The sequence below is a fragment of the Rhinopithecus roxellana genome, chromosome 5 (genome assembly GCF_007565055.1).
Source record: "Rhinopithecus roxellana isolate Shanxi Qingling chromosome 5, ASM756505v1, whole genome shotgun sequence".
Classification (NCBI taxonomy): Eukaryota; Metazoa; Chordata; class Mammalia; order Primates; family Cercopithecidae; genus Rhinopithecus; species Rhinopithecus roxellana.
The window spans coordinates 85,381,916-85,409,033 of record NC_044553.1 but is presented as its reverse complement, the minus strand read 5'-3'; the positions used below and the strand labels follow the sequence as shown (position 1 = coordinate 85,409,033).

Genomic DNA, 27,118 nt, shown 5'->3' with positions numbered 1-27,118 from the left:
AGGGAAACTGCAATGCCAAGAAAGACGAAGGAGTGAGCAGAATTAAGGTGGCTTCAAGTGATCAGTCTCTCAGAATAAAGGCAATGTGTTTTGTTGTTGCTGGTTTTTCTTTTTTAAGACAGAGTCTCCCTCTGTCGCCCAGGCTGGAGTGCAGTGGGGCGATCTCGGCTCACTGCAGCTTCCATCTCCCGGGTTCAAGCGATTGTCCTGTCTCAGTCTCTCGAGTAGCTGGGATTACAGGTGCACACCACCATGCTTGATTAATTTTTTTTGTATTTTTAGTAGAGACGGGGTTTCACCATGTTGGTCAGGCTGGTCTTGAACTCCTGACCTCAGGTGATCCACCCACCTTGGCCTCCCAAAGTGCTGGGATTACAGGCAGGAGCCACTGAGCCCAGCCAAGGCAATGGCTTTATTTATTGTATTAGTTATTTAATTTTAGAAACAAGGTCTTGCTCTGTTGCCCAGGCTGGAGTTGAGCGATGTGATCACAGGTCACCATAAACTCAAACTCCTGGGTTCAAGCAATCTTCCTGCCTTAGCCTCCCAAGTAGTTAGGACTACAGGCACATGGCCAACACCCAGGTAATTTCTTAATTTTTTTGTAGATATGGGGTCCTGCTATGTTGCTCAGGCTGGTCTCAAACTCCTGGCCTCAAGTGATCCTCCTGCCTTGGCCTCCCAAAGCACTGGGATTATAGGCAGTGGCCACTGTGCCCCACTAAAGGTCTTTTATTGATATCAGCTGGGTACACAGACAATGTAGTCAACCTATGGAGCTTAAGAAAACTAGTCAGTTTGGCACCTTTAGGAAATTTCATTTCCCTGACTAATTCAAATTGTATTACATCTCAGCATTTTCCAGTGTAATGACAATAGGTAGAAGACCACAAGTTATCTGAAGAGGCCAGGGAAATCATAAATGTTTCAATGTCTGGAGGCAAAGATTGCTTAGATGAAGTCAAATAAATAGGTGCCAGGCTTGGTCTGTGGTGGACAAGAAGATGAGTAAACAGTATGTAAGAGGATGCTTTAGTATATTTATGGAAAATGCTATATCGTGAGGAAGCATGGACAGGAATAGGGGTAGAGAAGTGATGATCCCAGAAGACCTCCAATAGGTTAAAAAGGCAGTGTCAGAAATACTTACGGCTCAGACTCTGAGAAGGGCTGGTTATTTAATGGTGGGGGAAAGGCAGCCTCAATTCCCACAAGTATGACCACCACTGCTAAACAGGAACAAAGGGTAAAAATATATATATATGCCCTTCAGTTGAGGGGATAGCTGATTCATGGGTCCTCCACCATCTGAGGACACCTGGGGGCTGGGGATTAAGGAGGTGAGTGGTCTCCTGGCCAGTGGAAGGTCCAGAAACAGGACTTTTTAGGCCTGGCTCTTCCATTGACACTTGTAACTCTCAGTCATAGCTCCTGTACAGTTTCTGCATCAAAAAAGTAAATAAGGGTACAGTCTCTGCCTCTAGTCCCAGCTACTCACGTGGGAGGATCCCTTGAGCTATGATCACACCACTGCACTCCAGCCTGGGCAACAGAGTGAGACCCTGTCTCTTAAAAAAGAACAAATAAATAAAAAACAAGAGGCCGTGTGCGGTGGCTCACATCTGTAATCCCAGCACTTTGGGAGGCCAAGGTGGGTGAATCATGAGGTCAGGAGTTCAAGACCAGCCTGGCCAACAAGGTGAAATCCTGTCTCTACTAAAAATACAAAAATTAACTGGGCGTGGTGGTGTATGCCTGTAATCCTAGCTACTCGGGAGGCTGAGGCAGGAGAATCGCTTGAACCCAAGAGGCAGAGGTTGCAGGTGAGCTGAGATCTCACCACTGCACTCCAATCAGGGCAACAAGAGCGACACTCTGTCTCAAACAAAACAAAACAGCATGGTACTGGTACCCAAACAGAGATATAGACCAATGGAACAGAACAGAGTCCTCAGAAATAGTACCACACATATACAGCCATCTGGTCTTTCACAAACCTGAGAGAAACAAGAAATGGGGAAAGGATTCCCTATTTAATAAATGGTGCTGGGAAAATTGGCTAGCCATAAGTAGAAAGCTAAAACTGGATCCTTTCCTTACTCCTTATACGAAGATTAATTCAAGATGGATTAGAGACTTAAATGTTAGACCTAATACCATAAAAACCCTAGAAGAAAACCTAGGTAGTACCATTCAGGACATAGGCATGGGCAAGGACTTCATGTCTAAAACACCAAAAGCAACGGCAGCAAAAGCCAAAATTGACAAATGGGATCTAATTAAACTAAAGAGCTTCTGCACAGCAAAAGAAACTACCATCAGCGTGAACAGGCAACCTACAGAATGGGAGAAAATTTTTGCAATCTACTCATCTGACAAAGGGCTAATATCCAGAATCTACAAAGAACTCAAACAAATATACAAGAAAAAAAACAAACAACCCCATCAAAAAGTGGGCAAAGGATATGAACAGACATTTCTCAAAAGAAGACATTCGTACAGCCAACAGACACATGAAAAAATGCTCATCATCACTCGCCATCAGAGAAATGCAAATCAAAACCACAATGAGATACCATCTCACACCAGTTAGAATGGCAATCATTAAAAAGTCAGGAAACAACAGGTGTTGGAGAGGATGTGGAGAAATAGGAACACTTTTACACTGTTGGTGGGATTGTAAACTAGTTCAACCATTATGGAAAACAGTATGGTGATTCCTCAAGGATCTAGAACTAGATGTACCATATGACCCAGCCATCCTACTACTGGGTATATACCCAAAGGATTATAAATCGTGCTGCTATAAAGACACATGCACACGTATGTTTATTGCGGCACTATTCACAATAGCAAAGACTTGGAATCAACCCAAATGTCCATCTGTTGACAGACTGGATTAAGAAAATGTGGCACATATACACCATGGAATACTATGCAGCCATAAAAAAGGATGAGTTTGCGTCCTTTGTAGGGACATGGATGCAGCAGGAAACCATCATTCTTAGCAAACTATCACAAGAACAGAAAACCAAACACCGCATGTTCTCACTCATAGGTGGGAACTGAACAATGAGATCACTTGGACTCGGGAAGGGGAACATCACACACTGGGGCCTATCATGGGGAGGGGGGAGGGCGGAGGGATTGCATTGGGAGTTATACCTGATATAAATGATGAATTGATGGGTGCTGACGAGTTAATGGGTGCAGCACAGCAACATGGCACAAGTATACATATGTAACAAACCTGCACGTTATGCACATGTACCCTAGAACTTAAAGTATAATAAAAAAGAAAAAAAGAAAAAAAAACAAGGCAGAAGATGAAAAAAACACAACAGAACACCTTAGATTCCATTATTGTGCATTTCTGTGTTGCTTTTATGATTTTCCATGTGCATTTGGATATTTTTTAAAGTTTTAAAACATCCAGTCAAAGCAGCTATAGGAATTAACCAGCAAATTGACTCAAATGAATAGCTGCATCACCTTCCAGATGAAAGTAGAGGAACAATATTCATTTGGTATCCAAAGAAACATCCAGGTATAGGAAATGCCTCCAGGTATACTTGGAGGTTAAAAATAATGATAATAATAACAAAGAAAATGCCTCTAGGAACCAGCTTCTCCGCATGAGCTAACTTGGCCTAGGGGCAACAGGTCCCAACTAGCTTGAACTGAAGTGCAAACCTCCAGCAAGTCCCCCCCACCCTGAGGACACACCAGTTCATCCCAGAGTCATGGCAGTGGGGTTAGGAGAAATGGAGGGATTGACCCACAGGCTTGAACTAGGGTGAGACAAGATAGGCACTCAGCTCAGGCACAAAATTTAAGGGAGTGCCAAAATATTTACTAATCAAGATAAATGACATTTTATTATTTTCGTTTATTTATTTTTGAGACAGGGTCTTGCTCTGTTGGCCAGGCTGGAGTGCAGTGGCATGATCATAGGTCACTGCAGCCTTGACCTCCTGGGCTCAAGTGATCCTCCCACCTCAGCCTCCCAAGGTGCTGGGATTACAAGCATGAACTACTCCACCCAGCCAAAATAAATAATATTTTTAAAAATCAAGTTGGTAAGCCATGGCCACAGGCTATAGTTACATTGGAGACAGGGCTGAGATTAGGGACAGGCCAATGAGGCAGGGTCCCAGGTGAGGTTCTGTAATGTTTGAAGAGCCCAAAGACCTGTCCCACTCCAGTGCCAATGGCATCTCTGTTGAGGAAGGTCATATAGCACCAAAGTCCCCTATCTAAAACCCCTGGAATTCAGAATTTTAAAGATTTTTAAAAAGGTAATGTGGAGCACATATCGTAAATTACATAATCCTCACAGCAGGGTCTGGGGCAGCACCCACTAATCAAGCACATTCATGTTTCTATGGTGACATCTATGAATATTCATACTGTGTGGTGTGAGCCTCTGTTAGACCAAGTCAGATTTTGCCGTCACTCGAGTGAAAGAAAAGCTTTTGGTTTTATAGTGCTTCAGATTTCAAAACTGCAGAGAAAGGACTGTGGGCCTTAACAGCATGACGTTAGGTCTCCCAAAGGAAAAAGGCAACAGGCTGGGCGCTGTGGCTCATGCCTGTAATCCCAGCACTTTGGGAGGCCGAGGTGGGCAGATCACCTGAGGTCAGGAGTTTGAGATCAACCTGACCAACATGGAGAATCACCATCTCTACTAAAAATACAAAAATTAGCCGGGTGTGTTAGCATGCGCCTGTAGTCCCAGCTACTCGGGAGGCTGAGGCAGGAGAATCACTTGAACCTGGGAGGTGGAGGTTGCAGTGAGCCGAGATCGTGCCATTGCACTCCAGCCTAGGCAACAGAGCGAGACTCCGTCTCAAAAAAAAAAAAAAAAAAAAAGAAAGAAAGAAAAAAATGCAACAGATAGGACCCAAACTTTTGTTATAAATGTGTGCTAAAAAGAGAACTGCAAAGTCCTTGCTGGTGATCACCCAGAAGGTGATTTCTTCTTCTTCTTCTTCTTCTTCTTCTTTTTTTTTTTGTTTTGAGACTGAGTTTTGCTCTTGTTGTCCAGGCTGGAGTGCAATGGCATGATCTCGGCTCACTGCAACCCCCGCCTCCCAGGTTCAAGCAATTCTCCTGCCTCAGCCTCCCAAACAGCTGGGATTACAGCCATGCGCCACCACGCCTGGCTAATTTTGTACTTTTAGTAGAGATGGTGTTTCTCCATGCTCGTCAGGCTGGTCTCAAACTCCCGACCTCAGGTGATCCGCCCACCATGGCCTCCCAAAGTGCTGGGATTACAGGCATGAGCCACCGTGCCCGGGCCCAGAAGGTGATTTCTAAAGGTCAGTCAAGGCCAAAACAGAGTGATCACAGGCCTTATTTCCCAGCAGCCAACCAACTAACCTTATTAAATACCTTCTGTGTGTAAAACCTTATACAGGGTCCTGAAATGTATTAAGGTACACAAAACAGAGTTCTAGCCTTCAGGAGCTTAAAAATTAGTGGAGACAATATGGCAAGCAAAACAACCATGGAATATTAAAAAACTGAAGGAATATCATCTGGACCCACCCCTTAAAGACGAAACCAACATTCAGAGAAGTTGAGAGCCTTGCATAAGTTAGCAGACAAGCAGATAACCGCATGCTAACAAGCAGATAGTGGCACTGCACGAAGTGATCAGGATCTGTGTTTGCCAACTCTTGTTCACTGCCCTTTGCATAAACGCACATAATAATTGTGACCTGGTGATAAATGATAAGAGTAGTTAAAAGATCCTAACAGAAGTGGTTTTGTTTAAACGCACTTTTGCAGCAGAAATGGTCTCTGGCTTCTAAAAGGACTACAATTTGGGTAGGCAGCAAGGCAGGTGAGTGCCCTTCAGGCATTGGAACAACTGAAGCAGGGGTGGGTGTGTGTATGCCAGATTAGTTGTTCAAGTGGATTAGGCTCTGGGAAAGGGCATAGAAGGAGTTCCTGGGGGCGCTGGGGAGATACGTTTGGAAAAGAATGTAAAGGCTATGGAGAGCTTGAATGCCAGGGCGAAGGATGTCAATTATCTCCTAAGGTAGCATTTCCCATCCCTGCATGCCACCTTCATGACTCGGCATGGCTGCCCATTGCCCTACAGGAAATGACAGAGGGTAGTACTCTGGAGTACTCTGGAGTCAGATTAGTAATCTGGAGTCAGATTCTTTCCATTCGAATCCCGGCTTTGACACCAATTATGTGACTTGGACATGCTGCTTCACCTCTCTGCCTCACTTTATTTATTTATTTATTTATTTATTTATTCATTCATTCATTCATTGAGACAGAGTCTAGCTCTGTCGCCCAGGTTGGAGTGCAGTGGTGCAATCTTGGCTCACTGCAACCTCCGCCTCCCGGGTTCAAGCAATTCTCCTGCCTCAGCCTCCCGAGTAGCTGGAATTATAGCTGCCCTCCACCACACCTAGCTAATTTTTGTATTTTTAGTAGAGACAGGGTTTCACCATGTTGGCCAGGCTGGTCTCGAACTCCTGACCTCGTGATCCGTCCGCCTCAGCTTCCCAAAGTGCTAGGATTACAGGCGTGAGCTACTGCGCCCGGCCTATTTTTTAATTTTTTATTTATTTATTTATTTATTTATTTATTTATTTATTTAAGACAGGATCTCGCTCTGTCACCCAGGCTGGAGTGCAGTGGTGCAATCTTGGCTCACTGCAGCCTCTGCCTCCTGGCTTCAAGCGATTCTCCTGTCTCAGCCTCCTGAGTAGCTGGGATTACAGGCGCCCACCACCATGCCCAGATAATTTTTGTACTTTTAGTCGATTTGGGGTTTCACTATGTTGGCCAGGTTGGTCTCAGACTTCTGACCTCAAGTGACCCACTTGCCTCAGCCTGCCAAAGTGCTGGGGTTGCAGGCGTGAGCCACTGTGCCCAGGCTCAGTTTATTTCTTTGTAAAATAGAGAGAAAATATAAGTACCTTCCTCATGAGGATTAAGTGAGAAAGCATATTTACTGTACTACAAACAGCAACCCGGCATTATAAGTTATCAATAAATGTCAGTTGTTGTCATTAACCTTTTTACTTAAGTCAGTTTTTTTTTTCGGTTAAATATGTACTGTAGCCTTATTCTAAGCAATAATATCCACGAAATCACAGGCTTATTGTGACAATGATGGTTTTGATGATACACATATAACAAGATGTTAAATCAAAAAGTCTTAACTAAGGCAGCAAGATGCAACAGGTATAATGTGCGTAAGTGTGACACCAGAGAAGGACGCGCATTTTCAAAAGAGGTGCGCAAGGGCCCCTCTCTCAAGCTGAGGGTATAGAGGGTTAGAATGGGCAGAGAATGGGGAAGAATCTTTGAGGAGGAACTTTGGGGTTGCTGTTAGTGTGCTGTGATATCTCACCCTATCCCCATAGAGAACTGCCCCTCCTATCAAGTTGGTGAGAGGGGGATTCACCAGGACCACTCAGGAAACTTGATGTCTGTCCCCTGCAACTGGGAGGACATGGTGGACTTGCACCTGACCACCTATTGAGACATCCAAAGGATGGGACACAAGTTGGCCATCTGCTGTTGGAGGAGCCAAGGGAGACTGCTGAGCTGGGGTCAGCCTGCCTTCCCAGGTTCACTGCGCCCAGGGATGTGTCATTGTTTTCTTGGACCAATGTGGGCCACATGCACTAATATGGGCTGGCTTGAGGTCAGAGCAGGTCTTCTCTGAGATGGCCCCTTGGGCAGACTGAAGGACCTTAGCTGAAAGAGGCTAGAGAGGTGAACCACTGGATTTCAGGGGCTGAGAAAGGAGCAATGATCTAGAATAGAGGATAATTTGCTCTTTTTTTTTTTTTTTTTTTGAGACAGAGTCTTGCTCTGTCTCCCAGGCTGGTATGCAGTGGTGCAATCTCAGCTCACTGCAACCTCCACCTCCAGGGTTCAAGCAATTCTTCTGCATCAGCTTCCCTGGAATTACAGGCACCTGCCACCACGCCTATCTAATTTTTGTATTTTTAGTAGCGACGGGGCTTCCGCCATGTTGGCCAGGCTGGTCTCGAACTCTGACTTCGGGTGATCGGCCCGTCTCAGCCTCCCAAAGTGCTGGGATTACAGGTGTGAGTCACCTCACCTGGCTGATAATTTGCTCTTTTCAAGACAATAGAAGTGAGATATCCCAGCAATTGGGAGGGTAGGGAGGGTTCTCTGAGAATCTGATAAAAATATGCACCATGAAGCTGGAAACCAGCAGACAATGTACCCAGTGAGCACTTTCCTGCCCCTCCCAGTCCAGTGACAAAGGAGTAGATGTATTTTTATTTTATTTTATTTTTTAGTTTTTTCCATGAGACTCTGCTTCATAGATTGGGTATATTATGTACTTAGTTGAGACTATGCTTGTAAGACTTAAAGTGATCACAGAACCTTCTCCTATGAATAACCAGAAAAGTTACAGGGCCTAAGTTTTCACCCTAGACCAGGGAAAGAACTAATCCCACTGGATAAACATAAAGAGACAGTGGGAGGCAAAATTAAGTTGCTTGATGAGTACATTCCAATGAGTCATGTTTCTTTATACTCATTAGAAACATAGCTATTAAAATGAAATGTTTGTCCCTGTACCAAATGAAATCATCTCTCATCCCCCCGGTAGCATGGTACCACCATTAGAAATAATGGAGATAGGGAAATAAGAGCTGAGGAGAACATAAGATAGGCAGGGATGGAAAATATTGGTTTGGTGGATTCAATGGGAACTCATTTGCTCCTCAACCTTGAATATGATGAAATGAAAATAGAAGATGTACCAAGGAATGAAATAATCCAAGGGTCCTTAGAAAATGGCTTTGTTTGGACCGGGTGTGGTGGCTCATGCCTGTAATCCCAGCACTTTGGAAGGCCAAGGCAGGCAGATCATGAGGTCAAGAGATCGAGACCATCCTGGCCAACATGGTGAAATCCCATCTCTACTAAAAATACAAAACTTAGCTGGGGGTGGTGGCGTGCACCTGCAGTCCCAGCTACTCAGGAGGCTGAGGCAGGAGAACCTCTTGAACCCAGGAGGCAGAGGTTGCAGTGAGTCGAGATTGCACCACTGCACTCCAGCTTGGCAACAGAGCCAGATTCCATTTAAAAAAGAAAGAAAGAAAAAGACTTGTTCAAAGGGAACTGAAGACAGCCTAGCCCTAGCTCAATTCCATGAACAAAGAAGACGTGTCCCCTGAGTTCCTGGGCTGAGTATATGGCTTAGCCTTGCCCTTTCAGGTAGTTAGGGCAACAGAGGGGGTATATTCTCACTAACATTGAGTTGCCCAGAAAGCATCAGCTACATTAGCCAGGTGCTAATATAGGTGGTGCACCTATAGTCCTAGCTACTCAAGAGGCTGAAGTGGGAGGATTGCTTGACCCCAGGAGTTCAAGGCTACAGTGAGCTATGATTGTGCCACTACACTCCAGCCTGGGTGACAGAACAACATGCTGTCTCTAAAAAACAAAAACAAAAAAATACCAACCAGAGACCTCAAGTTCTGGAGACCCGAGTGGCAGAGGAGCAGGGATGGGGGAAGAATCCTGGACTGAAGCAGGCCCTGGAGTCCCCAGGGTCTCAGTCTTTTGCCCAAGCTGGAGTGCAGTGGTGCGGTCACAGCTCACTGCAGCCTTGACTTCCCGGGCTTAAGTGATCCTCCCACCTCAACCTCCCAAGGAACTGGGAGTACAGACATGCGCCACCATGCCCAGCCAATTTTGTGTAGAGATAAGGTCTCACTGTGTTGCTTAGGCTAGTCTTGAACTGGCAAGGGATTCTCCTGTTTCCGTCCCCCAAAGTGCTAGGATTACAGGCATGAGCCACTCTGCCTGGCTCAGTTTACGTTTTAAGACAAGACATGAGGGTTTCTCTCCATGACATTGGAATGGTGAGTATAAGGGTGTACAGACACCACCTCTCCGGTGCCCCACTGAAGTGGTTAAAAGAGTAATGACTGGGCTGGGCATGGTGGCTCAAGCCTGTGATCCCAGCACTTTGGGAGGCTGAGGCGGGCCTGAGGTTGGGAGTTCCAGACCAGCCTGACCAACGTGGAGAAATCCCGTCTCTACTAAAAACACAAAATTAGCCAGGTGTGGTGGCACATGCCTCTAATCCCAGCTACTCGGGAGGCTGAGGCAGGAGAATTGCTTGAATCCGGGAGGTGGAGTTTGCAGTGAGCCGAAGTCATGCCATTGCACTCCAGCCTGGACAACAAGAGCCAAACTCTATCTCAAAAAACAAACAAACAAACAAAAAGAGCAGTGACCAGACCTAGTCCTCCTTCTTGAGAAGGGACTTCCTCCAGCTCTGACTTTGTCCCTTAGCTTCCAATTTGGCCTCCTTCTCCTTTAACACCATCTCTTCCCTCCCAGCTCTGACTTCTGACAGTTCCAGACCAGCTGAGTTATTTCCTGAGAAAGGCTAGAACCTCAACCTTTCTCAGGAAAGCCTGGATCATCTGGTATTATTACCTGAAGAGATGTTATAGAATATCTTGTCCAAAGGATAAGAAAACTAAAAGCCAAAAAACTTACATCACATGCCCAGAGTCACTGAGGTACGAGAAGAACCCAAGTCTCCTGACCCCTTGCACACTGATCCATCATACGGCACCATGCTAGCTCTCCAAGAGAGGTCAGCTCACCTTCCTTGGACCACCACCTCAACCCTCATGCCTCTTCCATGAATACTTCAAAATGGTGGAAGAGGCCAGGTGTGGTGGTGCACCTGTAGTCCCAGCTACTTGGAAGGCTGAGGCTAGAGGATCCCTTGAGCCCAGGAGATAGAGGCTTCATTGAGCTACGATTGTGCCACTGCACTCCAACCTGGGTGACAGAGCAAAACCTTGTCAAAAAAAAAAAAAAAAAGGCAGAAGACAACTTGCTTGGAACAAATAAGAATGGATCCCAATCCACTAGCTGGTCACCTTTGAATGCAGAAATCAGTGGCTATACTTTCTCAGAAGAACAGGATATTCTAATGCTTGCTGTACTTTGCTCAGTGTAGCTAGGACCCCAGAGTCATACTCAGGTCTCCACAGCTGAATTATGATAGGCAGGGAAAGGCCCAGAAACTAGGTTGGAGGATGAGGACTGGGGTCAAGAATCTGCAAAGATAAGCTTCTATGACTAGTGACAGTAGGATAACAGAAAGAAAAATGTTGCCCAAACAGACCGTTAAGCAAGAGGAAAATTTTGGCATCAAAATTAAATGGGGTTTATGAGATATATTCCTATGCCAAGCAGAAAGCATGTTCCCTTTACAGTAACTCCCAGGCCATCTGGTCTACTGGTACAGACCTCTCCTTACTGAACATTCATTGAGATGATGTTTTTCAAATAAGAATCTGTACTTCTGTCTCCTTTTAACTAGTTGTGTTTAATCCACATCAACTCTCTCTCTCTCTTTTTTTTTTTTTTTTTTGAAATGGAATTTTGCTCTCGTCCAGGCTGGAGTGCAATGGCACAATCTCAGCTCACTGCAACCTCCGCCTCCCAAGTTCAAGTGATTCTCCTGCCTCAGTCTCCCAAGTATCTGGGACTACAAGCACTAGCCGCTATGCACAGCTAATTTTTGTATTTTTAGTAGAAATGGGGTTTCACCATGTTGCTCAGCCTGATCTTGAATTCCTGACCTCAGGTGATCCAACCGCCTTGGCCTCCCAAAGTGCTGGGATTACAGGCGTGAGCCACCACGCCCGGTCAATTCTCCTTTTTATATGTTAACCTATACTGCCTCCACTTTTACCCTCTCCCAAACATTTGTTCTATCATCTGATCCAAGCTTATAAAACACAATAGATTCAGACTGGCTGGGAAATGTGGCTCATCCCTGTAATCCTAGCACTTTGGGAGGCTGAGGCAGGAGGATTGCTTGAGGCCAGGAGTTTGAGGTCAGTCTGTGCAACAAAGGGAGTTATAGAGACTCTGTCTCCACATAAACAATTTAAAAAGTAGCCAGGTGTGGTGGCACATGCCTGTAGTTCTAGGGAGGCTGAGACGGGAGGATCGCTTGAACCCAGGATTTCAAGGCTGCAGTGAGCTATGACTGTGCCACTGCACTAAAGCCTGGGTGACAGAGAGAGACCCCATCTCTAGAAATTTTTTTTTATTAAAATAAAATGAATCAGATAGATCTCAGTTCAAGTCCCAGTTTAGACACTTACTAGCAGTATGATATATGTGATCACTTTATCTTACAGAGCCTCAGTGTTTCCAGCTGTTAGATGGGTATAATTAATAGTAGCTATCTCATTGCTGTGAGAAAACAACATATGTAAATGCTTAGCCTAATAAATGGTGGCTGTCATTGTTATTGCCATGATCACTGAAGCCAGGTGAAGCTCTATTTGTGGAATTAAGTCTCAGAGGGCTGAAATGGGCTGTCCAAGGTCACACAAGTGAGTGAGTCAGGGAGGGATCCCAGATTTCCTGATTCCTGAAGCCTTTGCCAACCATCAGCTCACACACAAACGAATCATTGCCCAATGACCTAGAAATCAGGGTATCTGATCACATCCAAGTACCACAGCTGGTGATTTAATAAGCTCTCACCATGTGTGCAGGCTATATAAAAAGCTTTACAGCATCTATAGGTCAGTATAAGAAGGTCATCTCATTGCTTATGCCAAGACAAAAAAAAGAAAACAAGACAAAAATCTGGAACCTCTGCTTGTGTTTTGCCCAGTGGTAATGATATTTCTTGTCCATATTTTCTTTAAGAAAGTAGATGAAAGTAAGACCAATGCTCTGGCCACCTTATTCCTGACTTCGAAAAGGCCTTTTTGATTGGGAACAAGGAGGAGAGAGATCCTAAGGACTTAGGGACTAAAATGGGGTTTGGCCAAGGACAGCAATGAGAAAGGAGATGGGGGTTGTCTGTGGGCTAAAAACAAGTCCCTGTCGGTGCTCTGGAGAATGGCAGTTATTGTCAGCAAGGTGGGCTTCTCGCTGCACCAGGGCCTGTCCCTCCACTGACTGTGCAAGCAATGAAACCATGGAGCCCCAGGAAGCACATTTTATCTTGAAGCATGAATCATCCCTCAGAAGTCTAGAAAAGAATCCTCTCTTTGTGGCCCTTCAATCTCCTTGGCTGGCATCCCTAGCTCCTCAGGGCTGATGTCAAGGCCTTACTAAAACTCAGGGTGAGTGACCTTTCCGATGGAAACAGATCATTCCAGAAGCTCATGTGACAGGGGTGCCTCTTAATAACTGAAAGGAAACAATGAATGAATGGGCCAGCTAGATGGCATTCGTCATTCAAGTCTAACTGCAAAAGCAGTCAGAAGTGGATAATCCAGTATGTTCTGAATGAGGGGCTTTTGGGAAGCAAAGGAGTGGCAGAAAGTGATCTCTCCCCTCATCTTTTCATATTTATTAGCTCTCCCTACATTAATTGAAAGCTGAAGTCTTATTGAAAAAAACAAAAAACAAAAAAAAACTGTCATGCTTCTAGAAGATGGAGCAACTGGAAGGAGCAATCTGAGGACCCGAGACCTGTCCGTGTAGACGGTTTGCCCTCATTTCAAAGCTGCTGTCTCTTCTACAATACCAGCCACACTGGGAGGCAAGAATCCTGAAAAAATATTAAACTCCCTACTGGGGAGCCAGCAGAGTAAAGGACGGTGAAAAGCTGGATGTTCAAAAACGCGAATTGTCAATGACTTTGGTTGCTCCTCAAACTGCCAGACTGGATTGTGATCCAAAGGTAAGTGCAAGCACCAAAATCAGAGGAGGGTGGAAAGTCGCCTTTCAGAACCATCCTTTGAAGGAGCAGGGGGCCAGCATCACTCTGTCACCTCAACTCCACTACATTTATACATAGGGGAACTAATGTTAAAATGAACATGAAGTATAGCCTCACAGGGGAGAAGAGCCGAAGTCCACACTACGTATAAATGCAGCCTGATGAATGTGAAAACAGGGAAAGGAGCAAACCCTCTTTTCTAGCCTGGAAATGTGATGGCTGACTTAGCCTCAGTTCTATCTATGGATGTGTGTCTCGGGGTGCAAACCACTGCCTTTTCCTTGAATCACAGCAGCATGGGGCATCCCACAGCTCAAAGTCTGAGGCAAATATACATCTTGAACCAAACACCCTGGTATGTAAATTCTATGAGTGCATCTTTATCTTATAGCAGAAAAGTATGACCTATGGATCTACTCGGGTACTTGATTTTAAATGCCCTTAAATCCCAGGAAGGGAAAACTTCCCCAACACATGCATTCTCACACACCACAGCCAGAGTGCCAACTCTCAGTGGGACTCAGTTTCCCTAAGGGGAAGCAAACCAAAAGTGCCCCCCTCATACCCCTTCCCTAGAAATCAGCTTTCACTTTACTTTTCAAAGACAAAGCCTGATTTCTGAGAAGTGATGTAGAGTAAGAAGAAGATCTGGCCAACAGAGGCTGAAATTCCTCAGCTCAGAACATGAGAATCCCGTCTGATATTCCCTCCTTAGCCAGGTGTTGCCACAAAGGGAGATAAGACTTTGCCAGGTCAGAAATTATCCTTGCCTTAAAAGGAAGGTTTCTGCAATTGAAAAACACACCCAAACCACCTTGTCTGTACATGGGAGGTGGGGAGAGGAGGGAGGAGAAGAGTAAAAGGATACAAACTTGAAAACAGCCAGGCTCTGGGAGGGTTAGCTATCCCTTCCCTCCTCTCAAGGACAGCCAGATCTGATATAGTTGCCGATAAGATCAAGCTGCCTCACTCTACTGCCCTTACCCAGGTCTCTCCTTATGACATCAGAGTCCCCAACATCATTGGAGACCCTCCTCAGAAACTAGAGGCTGACAGTCACTAACATTCTAGCTGGAAACTGTCTACCAGGAAAAAGTCCACCAGGAAGGAGCTCCTGGGAGGTAGGCAGAAAAAAAACACTTGCTGCTTAAGTGCTGCAGCAAGAGCTTTTCTGATAAAAACTACACTTTTAAAACCAACACTGAGCTTTGCCTACCACAAAAGCTGTAATTTGGTCCCTTCCTGTAAAATGACACCTTTCCCTTTAGAAACAATATGTACATCTGATACAACCAAAATAAACACAGTATAATGCTCATTAACTCATTTAATATCTTTCATTCAAGGACTTGAGGGTCTTAACTCACTTATAAATGTAAAAATTCGTGCCTCATCACTTCAAAACAGGAAGTTAGGAGAGTATCAGTTTCCCATCTTAAGGTCAGTATATTCGAGGAACATGCCGCAGAAAAGTCCATCCTCTCACCACTGGAGGCTCGGAGGTCGGGCCTCCATATCATTACTCTCAGCTCCGAATAAACAGCTTGGGATAAACCAATAAAGCCCCTCCAATAGGGACTTGAGTGATAATCAACCCTGCCTGCCCTGTTAGAGTGGGAAGGTCCATAGGAGTGGGCCTAGCTGTGCTTCTCTGGTCTAGTACCTGCATCTGACTTTAGCCACAAATTGCAGGGCCACAAATCTATAGCTCAGGGGACTCAGTTTTCTCCTGCTACTCCTTATTGGTCCTGGAACCTCCCTTGCTCCTGTACCTATAAGTGATCAAAATCAACACTAAAGAAAGCCTGTCGTCCCCACCCAACGCCTGCCACGCTCTCTCTCCAGTTGCCTATATCTGTCTCCAAACACAAAACTGAGGGATGGGGGCTAAGAGTCATCTCAGCACACCCCTGAGCAAGGTGTCTCTAGAGCAAAGTGTCCTGGCAGGCCCACCCTGGCCCAAGCTACTTGTATCATTAGCTCATTCACACGAGCAGGCGGGAGAGTCCTCCACTAGTCCCGGGCCCTCCAGTGCCTTCTGTCTCACAGGCAAGCAGATGTATCTGTCTTCCAACCAGGGAAAAAAATCTGAGCTCCCAAAGGGCTGTCCTGCCACAGGATAGGAGCTGGTGGTCACACGTAAGCCAGCTCAGAACTGGAGGCACCTTGTTCCTGGAGACACAAGGCCAAGGACCGGGGACCTGGAACCTGGCCCATTTGTTTTCTAGAGAGAAAGACACTGTACCACCCCCAAGGCAGGTTGCTTGGCCCTCCCTTGACCCCTCTTCCTGGTACAGCAGAGAGAAACCCAGGCCTCTCAATTACCCAAGGCTGATAGCCACGGCAACAGCTCACTTATTACTAGGGTGCTGAGAACACACGAGAATTGGTGAGCAGAGCCCCAAGGTTACACCAGCAGACAGCTCCCTGGGGTCCTGCTCTTTCCCTCCAGGGAGAGCCTTGAGCAGTGCCCGAACACCCTGCCCTCCTACCTCCAAGCTCTGTACCTAAGGCAGCCAAACACCCCCAGGGAAACCCTGGGGAAAGAAAGGAGACAGTCCCGGGAAGGAAGGGAAGGGGGTCCGTTTCTGACTGAGCATAGAAAGAGGGAAAGGAAGACACCTGGGAAAGAGGCCAATGTCTCCCTACCCTTGCCAGGAACCGGGCTGTAACACTTCCCATCTCAGCTAGGCATCTTTCACGGAGGACCAGAGATCAGGGAGGGCAGGTGAAGAGCTGGCAGCCAGGGGGCTGGGCTGGGCCCCGGGACACGGACCTGGGGAGTCGAGGGCGCCTAGGTGTGGGGTCCACCATCACCCAGTTTTTCCATGCACCCTGGGGAGAAGGCTGCGGGGTCCTTTTGGCAGCATTCCCTTCCCTTCAGCAAAGTCCTCAGCCTCTAACTAGGAGGGTCCGTGGTTCCCACCCCAAAGCCCTGGCTCCCCAGCTTCCACCCAGACTGTCACCCCCTTCCAACCTCCCGAGGTGGCCTCCTGGGTGCTCTCCGCCCGGAAGAAGAGGGGGTGTCAACCTACCGCTGCCCCTCGCTTCCCCCGACACCCCTTTGTTTCAGGCGGGGAAAGTTGCCAACGCGCACCCCCTTCCTCAACACGCCCCCCTGTGCGCCCATCCCCCGCAGGGAATCCAAGCCCGGGCGCACCATCTATCTGATCTGCGGCTCGCTCTCGAACCGGGGCAGCAGCCTCGAAACCGAAAGCAAAGAGGAAGCGGGATCAGCCAGAGCCCCAAGTCCGGTCGCCCGGTCTTCCCCATCACCGTCCCCATCGCCCGCGCCCCCTGCGCTCGGGGCTGTCGGCCCCGCGCGGCCACCTCTCCCGACGGTGGAAAGGCCTGTCTGCGGGCATTGGGGTACCTACCGGTGCGGGGCAGGGGCCGTAGGCAGGGTCAGGGCAGGGCCGGCCGCCTGCCGGGAGCAGGTGCGGCCAGGAGCGCAGTCTCCAGGGCTGGCTCCCGCTCCTCCTCCAGCGCTGGGACTCGGGGCGCTCTCCTGCGCCGCCTGCTCCCCGCCCCCAAACCCGGCGCTCCGGCTCCCCCCGCGCGGAGTTGCGGGCCGTGCCTCCCCCACGCCGCCTGGCACCCCCACGCCGCCTGGCACTCCCGCGCCGCGCCTAGTCCCGCATTGTGTGTCGGCGTCCGCCGCTGCGGCGCGGGGGCAGGGGGGCTGCAGCCGCCGCTGCCCTGGAGGAATGGAGCCCCCGGCGGCGGCGGCGGCACTCACCCATAGTACGGATGCGCTGCAAACTGCACATGCTCGCGTCTGACAGGCGCTCGCCCTGCCGCCCGGCTTAACTCCTTGCTCGCCCGCTCGCCGGCCCGGCCCGCTGTCCCCTACGACCCCGCAGCCTCCCACAGCCCGGGGTCGGCCCCGCCACGGGCGTCTAGGAGCACGCCCCCTGCCTGGGCCGCGGTGCAGGTGGCTGCAGTGCAGGGCTCTTCGGCCCTCCCTGTCCTAACCAACCCGCCTGCATTTGAGTGTCTGTCAGGCCCGGAGCTTGTAGCTGGGACCAGACATGCAACATCCACTGTGGGTATCATTGCAGGCCTGGGCTACCTGAGGGTCACGGACCACGTGGTATGGCAGACCCACCCACCTTGTGCCAGCACTGTGGACCCTGCCGTCAGTTCATGCAAACAGCCATGTAAGGTCGTTTGTTTATCCCCATTTCCAAGAAGGAGAAACTGAGGCCTATGGAAGTTAAGGAATTTGCCTAAGGCAAAGTTCGAACCTCTAAGGCTCATGATTTGCTTTATACCATAAAGATTACAGAGAATATGTTATTTCAGAAGTCAATCTAGATTATTTTATTGGGAGGTGGAAAATAATGAATGTCATCTGGAAAGTCTGGAAATTCCACAATGCTGAACACAGGAAATCAGCAGCTGAGGGCCCTGACTTGAGACAGGCCCCTCGGACTGGTCCTGGGTCCTGCAGAAAGGCTGAGCAGGGAGAGGGAATGACATCCAGCCCCCATTCCCACGCCAAGCCTAGGTCCTGGCACTGGGTGCCTCAGCCAAGAGGAAAGGGCATTTTGAAAATTTATAACATCCTCTGGGGGTGTCCTTTTGTCACTAACCCATCCGGAGAGAGTATCCTTTCTAATTCTCTTGCAAACCCTTTGCATGCCTAGGCCTGATCTGAGGGGTCTAATGGCTGCTTTTCAACCTAGCGGGAGGGGGGAAATGAGGAGAGGGATGACAAGAGAGGCTGAAGCTCTTTCCCCTTTTTGTAACATGCACCAGTGACAAAGAGCTCTCAGAAGTCCAAGGCAGCACAGAGTCTTCTAAGAAAAAGATCCTATGGTTCATCCAGCTGCTCTTGCCCCATTCTGGGTGAGAAACTAGGCTGCTTTCCTTCTGTCTGAACCTAATACATAACCCTAATCTGATCCTGTGTCTTCCTCTAATTGCCTGATGGGGCCGTAGGTCTTCCACCAACCTCCTGTCCCTGGCCAGAATACTCAAAGATCAACCAAGGTGCCTCTCAAAGATGGGAGTAGGAAATGTGGACAAGGAATTTCTAAGTCCATCCCCATACATATCCTGTTCTTGGGCTGGTCAAGCCATTCTTCTCAGAAGGAAAGCAGTGGGTTTCTGATGGGGGCAGAGGGAGTCATGTTGGGTTCCTCAAACAAGTACAAGAAGTAGAGAGCCATGTGCTACCAGTGGCAGGAACTCTAGACTTGCCCCTGAGTTTGCTTCCTTTTCTGTAAAATGGAGATATTGCCTCATTGTAAGTATAGTATAATGACCCAAGGACATCACGCATGTAATATTCTCAGCACACAGTAGGCTTTGGATAACAGGAAAATTTGTTTTTTTGCTGGAGATAAGGCAGGAGAAGGGAGAGAGTCAGGGCTACAGGCAGGCATGTGGGCTGTCCCTAGTACACTGTCAGAGATGCAGGAGACAGTGTCTCAGGGACACGTTGGCGAGAAGCAGCTAGTCTAGCAGCAAGGTCTACCTGATGAAAAAGGTCATCCCCTGTGCCCCCTTGCCACGGTGGCATAGTACGCCTAATCTCCTTCTCTAGCTGTGGCCGGCGGCTGGCAACTGGCTGTCCCCCAGGCTCTGGGAGGCAGCATTGCGCAGAGGAAAGCACAATGGGCTGGAAAGGCTTTGGAAGATCTGAACTCCTGGCACCTTATGCATGAGGCACAGTAGGCGTGGGGTCAGTGCTCACAATATTTTTAGGGACCCGCAAAAATGTTTGAATTTCTTTTAAACTCAGAAGCAAAAAATAAACATTGAAGTCAAAGAAAAATATTTTAATATATAATATTAATATTTTCATCCTTTAGCAGAGAAGCTCTATTGTAGAAGCCAAGGTATCAGTTAGAGAATCAGAAAGAAGGGTTAAGAACTAAGGCGCAATGCATGGCATCATCCAGCCTCTACTTTCTCCAGATCTCCCATGAACTTAAATCCATGGCCTGGGTTTTCCTTATTCTTTACGTTATTTCTTCCCAAAAAGAAGAAGAAAAAGATCATTTCTTCCCAAAAAAGTTTAGATAGTAGTGCCTTACAATTGCCATTTTTTCTCTCTCTGGGTAGGACAGCTATTTTTATCCCCATTTTATAAATGAGGAAATTAAGGCTCAGAGAGGTTGTATGGTTTGGTCAAGGTTAGATTGCTAGTAAAGGCAGAATGCAGTTCAAACTCGGGTCTTCCGCTACCACTTCCAAGCTCCTTTCTATTTAGATCAAGAACATTTGACATAAGATCAGGCGTGCACAGGGTGGAGCAATCTGCTGTAGAAATGGACTTTAAAATAGCATCTGTAACAGTGAGGGCCCTCCCTGGCTTTTCACCCAAGGAATGCTGAAACTTACATACAGAATTGTGGGAAGGGGTGGAGAGGGTGACCCTGGGTGCAGGAGGCACAGTAATCATGGTTCTAGTGATTCAAGTACAGGATGAAGACGGAGGGGCCTGGGACAAACCACCCCTGCTGCACTAACACACACCAAAGGATACCAGCCCCTGCTTTGCCTTCGTGTCTTGTCAAAGCAAGAGGAGCAGTGCGGTGGCATGAGCCAGGAATAGACAGGCTTTGCTCAAGCAAACCTGGGTTTGAGGTCAGACTCTCCATCTTAGTTGGATGTCTTAAGGCAGTTCATTTAACTTTTCTCAGCCTATTTTTCTCATCTGCAAAATGGAAATGGCAATAATATCCAAGTCCAGGCCAGTTGTAATAGTAAGTAGGAGAATGCATATAAGGTGCTTAGCATAGTGCCAGGCACATAGTATAATACATAGGTAATAAGTGGCAGTAGCTCCACCCTGTCATGTAAAGGCCCTGCCATGGTAGGCAGTGAGTGGTAGCTCCCTTCACATCTCTCTTCCACCACCCAGCAAGGACAAGAAGAGTCTTTAAAGTATCTTTATATCTCTAAAGTTCCTCGAACATGTTAGGTCCTTAGACATATATTCTGAAAGGCAAGAACTTTTCTGCCCTTCCCCCAAAGCAAACCAGCCATAAAGGGGTTGTTCTTGTCCCCCATAAGTAATTTTCTTGATTACTTTCAAAGGGAATCAGAAAGATTTCTTTATGCTCGTTAGAGAGGACTGGTTCCCGGGGGCTGCCCTCTGACCACAAGTCAGGAGAGATGTGGCTCAAGAGGGTGATTCTAGTGGAGGAACTAACCTGCAGCCCGATCAGAAAGAGTCTGGGAGGGAGACGGAGCAGGGAAATGGGACATCAAAAGAAGATCACATGCAGTCTGTTGCAGATGCTATGATAAGAAAGCAAGAAGTGAGGTAGAAGCAGAGGAAGCATTGAAGTCGAAGCCAATCTCGAATTTGGAATTACTTGGATCAGCTTTATAGGAAACAAACTGGGCAGGAAAGAACTGGGAGATGGGACGTATGGATATGGTCTTGGTGAGAATGCCAGCATTTGAAAACAGGGGGAGTTTCTTTGCAACTGCCCCTTCTTGAAATAGGAAGGAAAGGGGCATAAAGAGGCTAAGGAGTGTGAACCCAGATCATGCAGGATTCTTTGACTGCAAGCAATAGAAACCGACTTTAGCTATCTTAAGTCTAAAAAAAAAAAATTTCATTGGAAAAGAATATGATCAGATGGCTCACATATTTAAAGGGAATGCTGGCAAAACAAGCTCGAAAGGACTAGCACAGCACAAGGCCAGCTTTGGGAATCCAGGTAATGGGAAGTAATCAAGGGTCTCCTCGGGGCTGTGCTGCCAGAGCAACTAGACGCCAATCTTTTCATCACTTCTGCTCAAGCATAAAGAGTCAAATTTGCCTAAGTTGAGTCTTGCATTCACCTTCCCTCTTGGGCAGGGAAGGGTCCACCTGGATACTCTGGTGTAAGCCCTACTAGGCACTGCACATCGTCCTGAGTAGAGGCAAACAGTGAAAGAATTAAGGGGCTGTTACTACAAGAAGGGAAAGGCTGCCGAGTAGCCCCCCAACAGTGAATGTCCAGGACAAGGGGAAGCAAGCAGCACAGAGAATTTGTACCTGACTCAGTGGCCCTGTAAGTTTTTTTTAACTTTTCTTTGAGACAGGTTCTCATTCTGTCACCCAGCATGGAGTGCAGTGGCACGATCATGGCTTACTGCAGCCTTGAACTCCTAGGCTCAAGCGATTCTCCTGCTTCAGCCTCCCAAGTAGCTGGGACTAAAGGCATATACCACCATGCCTGGCTAATTCTTTTATTTTTTGTAGAGACTGGATCTCCCTATGTTGCTCAGGCTGATTTTGAACTCCTAGCCTCAAGTGGTCCTCCCACCTCGGCCCCCAAAGTGCTGGGATCATAGGCGTGAGCCATCATGCCTGACCTAGACTTTATTTTTTAGAGTGGTTTTAGGTTCACAGCAAAATTGAGAAGAAAGTATGGAGATTTCCCATAGCCCCCTGCTCCACACATGCATAGACTTCCCATTATCAGAATCCCCCACCACAGTCGTATATTTGTTACAACTGATGAAGCTGCCTTGACATATCATTATCACCCAAAGTCCAGAGTTTACATTAGGGTTCACTCTTGGTGTTGTTCTTTTTATGAGTTTGGATGAATGCATATTGACATATATCCATCATTATGATATCATATGGAATATTTTCACTGCCATAAAAGTCCTCCGTGCTTTGCCGATTCATCTTTCCCTCCCCCTTAAACCCTGGAACCACTGATCTTTTCACCTGCTCTACGGTTTTGCCTTTTCCAGAATGTCATATAGGTGAAATCATACCATTTATGGCCTTTTCAAATTAACTTCTTTCATTTAGTAATATGCATTTAAGTTGCCTGTATGCCGTTTCATGGCTTGATAGCTTTTTCTTTTTAGCATTGAATAATATTCCATTGTCTGGATGTACCACAGTTTATTTACCCATCACCTACTGAAGGACATCTTGGTTGCTTGCAGGTTATGGCAGTTAAGAATAAAGCTGCCATAAACTGTATGCAGGTTTTTGTGTGGACATAAATTTCTAACTCCTTTGGGCAAATACCAAGGAGCACAATTGCTGGATTGTGTAGTGAGAGTATGTTTAGCTTTATGAGAAATTTCCAAACTGTCTTCCAAAGCAGATGTAGCAATTTTGCGTTCCCACAAGCAATGAATGGGAGTTCCTGTTGCTTCACATCCTCATCTTGTCAGTATTTCCACATTTGGGTCATTATAATTGGTGTGTAATTGTATCTCATCGTTGTTCTCTGTAAAGTTCTTGGCTATGAGAGAAGGTGAATGGAGAAACAGGTAAGCCTCAGGAAAGCAGCAAGAGGCTCTGAAAAGTAGCAGGACAGGAAGATGTAGATTGTTGAATAATATCACTTCTTATGCTGGGGTTGGTATAGAGCTGGGTGACACATCATTATCACCCAAAGTCCATAATTTACATTTAGGTAACTTCATAAATTACATTACAAAGTCAGACTTCTGCACAGCTGAGAGCTATGCTCAGGAATGAGTGCATTGTGATAGGGGAAGCAAATGCAAAAGTTTACTAAGGATACCTTTGAATATTTATAAAATGTCACAGAGGGATGGAAAGGGGTACCAGTGGAGGGAGAAGAGGCATTAGGCCCAGGGGAAATGATTAAGTCTTGTGGGTTTATCAGAAGATTTTGGTATCCATATGTCCATGTGGGAAAGGGGTATGTAGGTACTTTCATAGAAGACTCAAAATAAAGTGTCTTGCTACTTTGGGGATATTAAAGGCCCTGTCCTCTCTCCTTTTTTCATCATCAAAAAGAAAATCCAGTGGATAAGTACTATATGGTATTCATGAACACCTTGAGCCTGAAAATGAAGAGCACAGTAAGTTAGGAAAAGGCCGTAAGACAGGAAAAGGCCAAAGCTAAAATAAATCAAAGTGAGAATAAGAACACACATTGAAATCACATCACCTCATACTTCTAAGTATGGGTTTAACTGTGAAGGTCGTAAATCTTTTGGAGGACAGAGTTGACTACGAAAGTTGGGGATTAGGCCGGGCGCAGTCGCTCACGTCTGTAATCTCAGCATTTTGGGAGGCCAAGGTGGGTGGATCACGAGGTCAAGAGTTCAAGACCAGCCTGACCAACATAGTGAAACTCCGTCTCTACTAAAAATACAAAAATTAGCCGGGCGTGGTGCAGCGCGCCTGTAATCCCAGCTGCTTGGAGGCTGAGGCAGGAGAATTGCTTGAGCCTGGGAGGCAGAGGTTGCAGTGAGCCGAGATCGTGCCACTGCACTCCAGCCTGGGCAAACAGATTGAGACTCCATCTCAAAAAAAAAAAAAAAAAGAAAGAGAGAAAGTTGGGGATTGTGCGGGAGAGCCCAGTTCCACACATATCCCCGTACCCCCTCCTCTCCCACTCTACTGCTCTCATTTCCTTCTCAGCAGTCAGCCCAGATGCTGGGCAAATTTAAAAGAATTTCTGCCCTAGAGATTAAAATCCAAACTCCAAGCTTGTCACCTCCCCTCTGTGTCTCCCTTTGCCAGGATACAAGAAGCTTAGTCGTCTGAGGGGGGACAAAGGAGTATTGTTGAGGCGAGCCTGGTTATGAGAAGGCTTTGCAACTAAAAGCTTTTATGCTGCTATCTAAGCCACTCTGCCTGGGGGGACACTGTGTGCCTGTCCCAACTTCACTATATCAGTTCAAAGAGAAATTTCAGCCAGACACAGTGATTGCAGGAGGATATCTTGGGACTTGGCAACATTAATAGGTTAAGAATTTGTATCACAGCATTCTCATCCAAGTCACAGCTAGGTCCTGGGATGGGGTAGAATGGGAAAATCTTTCTTTTTGTAGATCTGAGTCAAAAGGTTTCTCCCATAAGAGCCGGCTGAGAGACAGCTAAGCCTGGGGCGGGCGGTGAGGCCGTGTGCCCACTGCCTTGTAGAGGGTGGGGCAAACCCCATCTCTATTCTTTTTACCCTCCTTGTCCTGGACCTGCTAGAACTCTGCCACCTTCAGGAAAGGCTGCAGAAGCCCAAAGGGTTGATGATCCCAGAGACTATCTTGTCCGAGGAATTAGTTCAATTAGTCTCAGATGCCAATTAATTAACAAATGTGTATTGAGTGTCTTCTCTTGCCTAGCACTGTGCTGTTTTGAGAACTGGGCTTCTGACTTCACGAGGAGCCCAGGCTGGGCGCGGTGGCTCATGCCTGTAATCCCAGCACTTAGGGAGGCCAAGGCAGGTGGATCACAATGTCAGGAGTTCAAGACCAGCCTGGCCAACATGATGAAACCCCGTCTCTATTAAAAATACAAAAATTAGCTGGGTGTGGTGGCGGATGCCTGTAATCCCAGCTACTCGGGAGGCTGAGGCAGGGAGAATTGCTTGAACCCAGGAGGCAGAGGCTGCAGTGAGCAGAGATGGCACCACTGCACTCTACCTGGGCAACAGAGTAAGACTCCATCTCAAAAAAAAAAAAAAAAAAAGAAAGAAAGAAAGAAAAGAAATGAAAGGAAAAGAAAAGAAAAAAGAGGAGTCGTGTCCTCAAAACAGCACAGTGCTAGGAAAAAAAGTCATTCAACTTGTTATTCAATTCAACAACCATTAACGTTCTATGCACCATGCTAAGGATTATACAGGTAGGGTTATACAGGTAGCAAAGAATGAAACCTAGGCATTTGGAAGATGAGAGCAATACAAGATGGTCTATAACAAAGCATTACCCTGTGCTCCAAGTAATTGCTTTAGATTCTACACCTCCGCACAGAGGAAGGTGTGCGATTATTTGTGTTCTACAATGGGGCTGTTTCTGTGGCCATGCTGTATCTCTACCATATCTTGTTTGTAGGTTAAACTTTGGCTTTGGCTCAAGATTAACCAGTATTTGTAAATACACACTTCTTTTTGTTAAAAGACTCTGCCTTTCTTTCTTGCCCACAGCTTAGGTCAAGGTCTGCTTTCTCTTAGTTCCCTCAGCAAAGAACAGACGTGGGAAGGGGAAACAACACCTTTGGAGGAATTTTTTTTTTCTTCATATCCATGGGCAGTAATGTCAGGTATAGAGCTGTGATCTCTCTAGGGAATACAGTAGAGGGATCTGAGAACAGGGAGGGAAGAACAGTGACACAAAGAGGGTTTCCAGTGACACAAAGCAAGAACACAGAGGGGATGAATCCTTTGTTCTGGAACTGCATGTCTGTGTTCTGAGTGGATAGGCTAAGAAAGGAACTGGCTGCTCAGAGACCCATTTTGACCTTGTAAATGTCCTGTAGTTGTTTAATGGGAGATTAATACTCTCTCACAACCTTGGGCTGTTGCTATTTATTTTTTTAATAAGTGAAATCTCATATATTCCCCTAGTTCCTGGGCTCAATCTTCCCACCTCAGCCTAGTGAGTAGCTGGGATTACAGGTGCATGCCACCAAACCTGTTTCTGGTTTTACTATTTACATCCAAATTCATGTTCTAGGAAGACACTGGGCCCACTGGACCCCAATCCATGTCATAACTGCTAATTTTTCACCAGGCTGAATTGAGCTGGCTGGTGCCCAGAACTCTAAGAATGCCAAAGGTCAGGTCATGAGGGTCTCTTGTGCTGCAATTAGGAGTGTGGAAAAACATGGGTGGCTGTGGAGGAGTGAGAAGGGGTAGATGAAGGAACACAGGCTCAGGATTTTCTCCTTGAAGTTATGCCACTCCTACCCAGAACCTCCTGCAGTCCGGCCAATGGACCACACCCAGCTAGCTTCACTTTCCTTCTTTCCTCAAATGGAGAAAATGACTGAATACATCATTTCTCTTGAAGGTTGTGAAATGGGCTTGAATTAGAAGTAGGGACCCAAGTTAACTCTGTCCCCAGACTTGTGTCTGCTCCTTCAAGTCTTGGACAACCGCCAAACCACAAGAACATACTGTATAATAGGAATCCAGTAATGCTGTTGTGGTCATAGTGTAATTGCTTTGAAGAGATAATAGGGATCCAGATAATATTAAAAGATGTGAGGCCACTCTGATCTGAACATTGATCCCCAACTTCCCCAGGTCCCCATTACCATATCCCTCCCCAGTTTTTTAATGAGGAGAAAGGAGGAAGAACTCAAAGTGCTGGCATTAAACTTGAGGAATGGGTGGCTATGGGTGCACATTCTGGCTCTTGGACTGGCAGGTTGTGGCTTTATTGAGTTAGATATCAACTTCCCTGAATCTCGGCTTTCTACTTACTCATGAGGATCAATACTTTTGAAACATTTTAATAGCTTTATTAGAAAAATGATTCATACTCCTTGTAAAATGCTTACATAATATAGAAAAGAACAAAGCAGAAACTAACAAAATTATGTCAAATTTCTCCACTCAAAGATAATCACCATTAACCTCTGGGAAAAAGAATTCTACCCATATTTATATACATAAATATACATATAGTTATATGTATACAGTTTTA

At 46.6% G+C, this 27,118-nt stretch overlaps 1 protein-coding gene across 3 annotated transcripts in view; it reads right to left on the bottom strand.

Annotated features, from left to right (window-relative positions):
- TMEM229B (transmembrane protein 229B) overlaps positions 1 to 17,505 on the bottom strand; it is a 47,761-nt gene extending 30,256 nt beyond the window's left edge. For 2 of the 3 annotated variants that reach the window (XM_010366700.2, XM_030930975.1), the window contains exon 1: positions 17,119 to 17,505. The gene's annotated coding sequence lies outside the window, so the exon portion shown is untranslated. The remainder of the gene's footprint in view (positions 1 to 17,118) is intronic. The other variant, XM_030930973.1, reaches the window with a different exon arrangement.
- Positions 17,506 to 27,118: the final 9,613 nt, after the last annotated feature.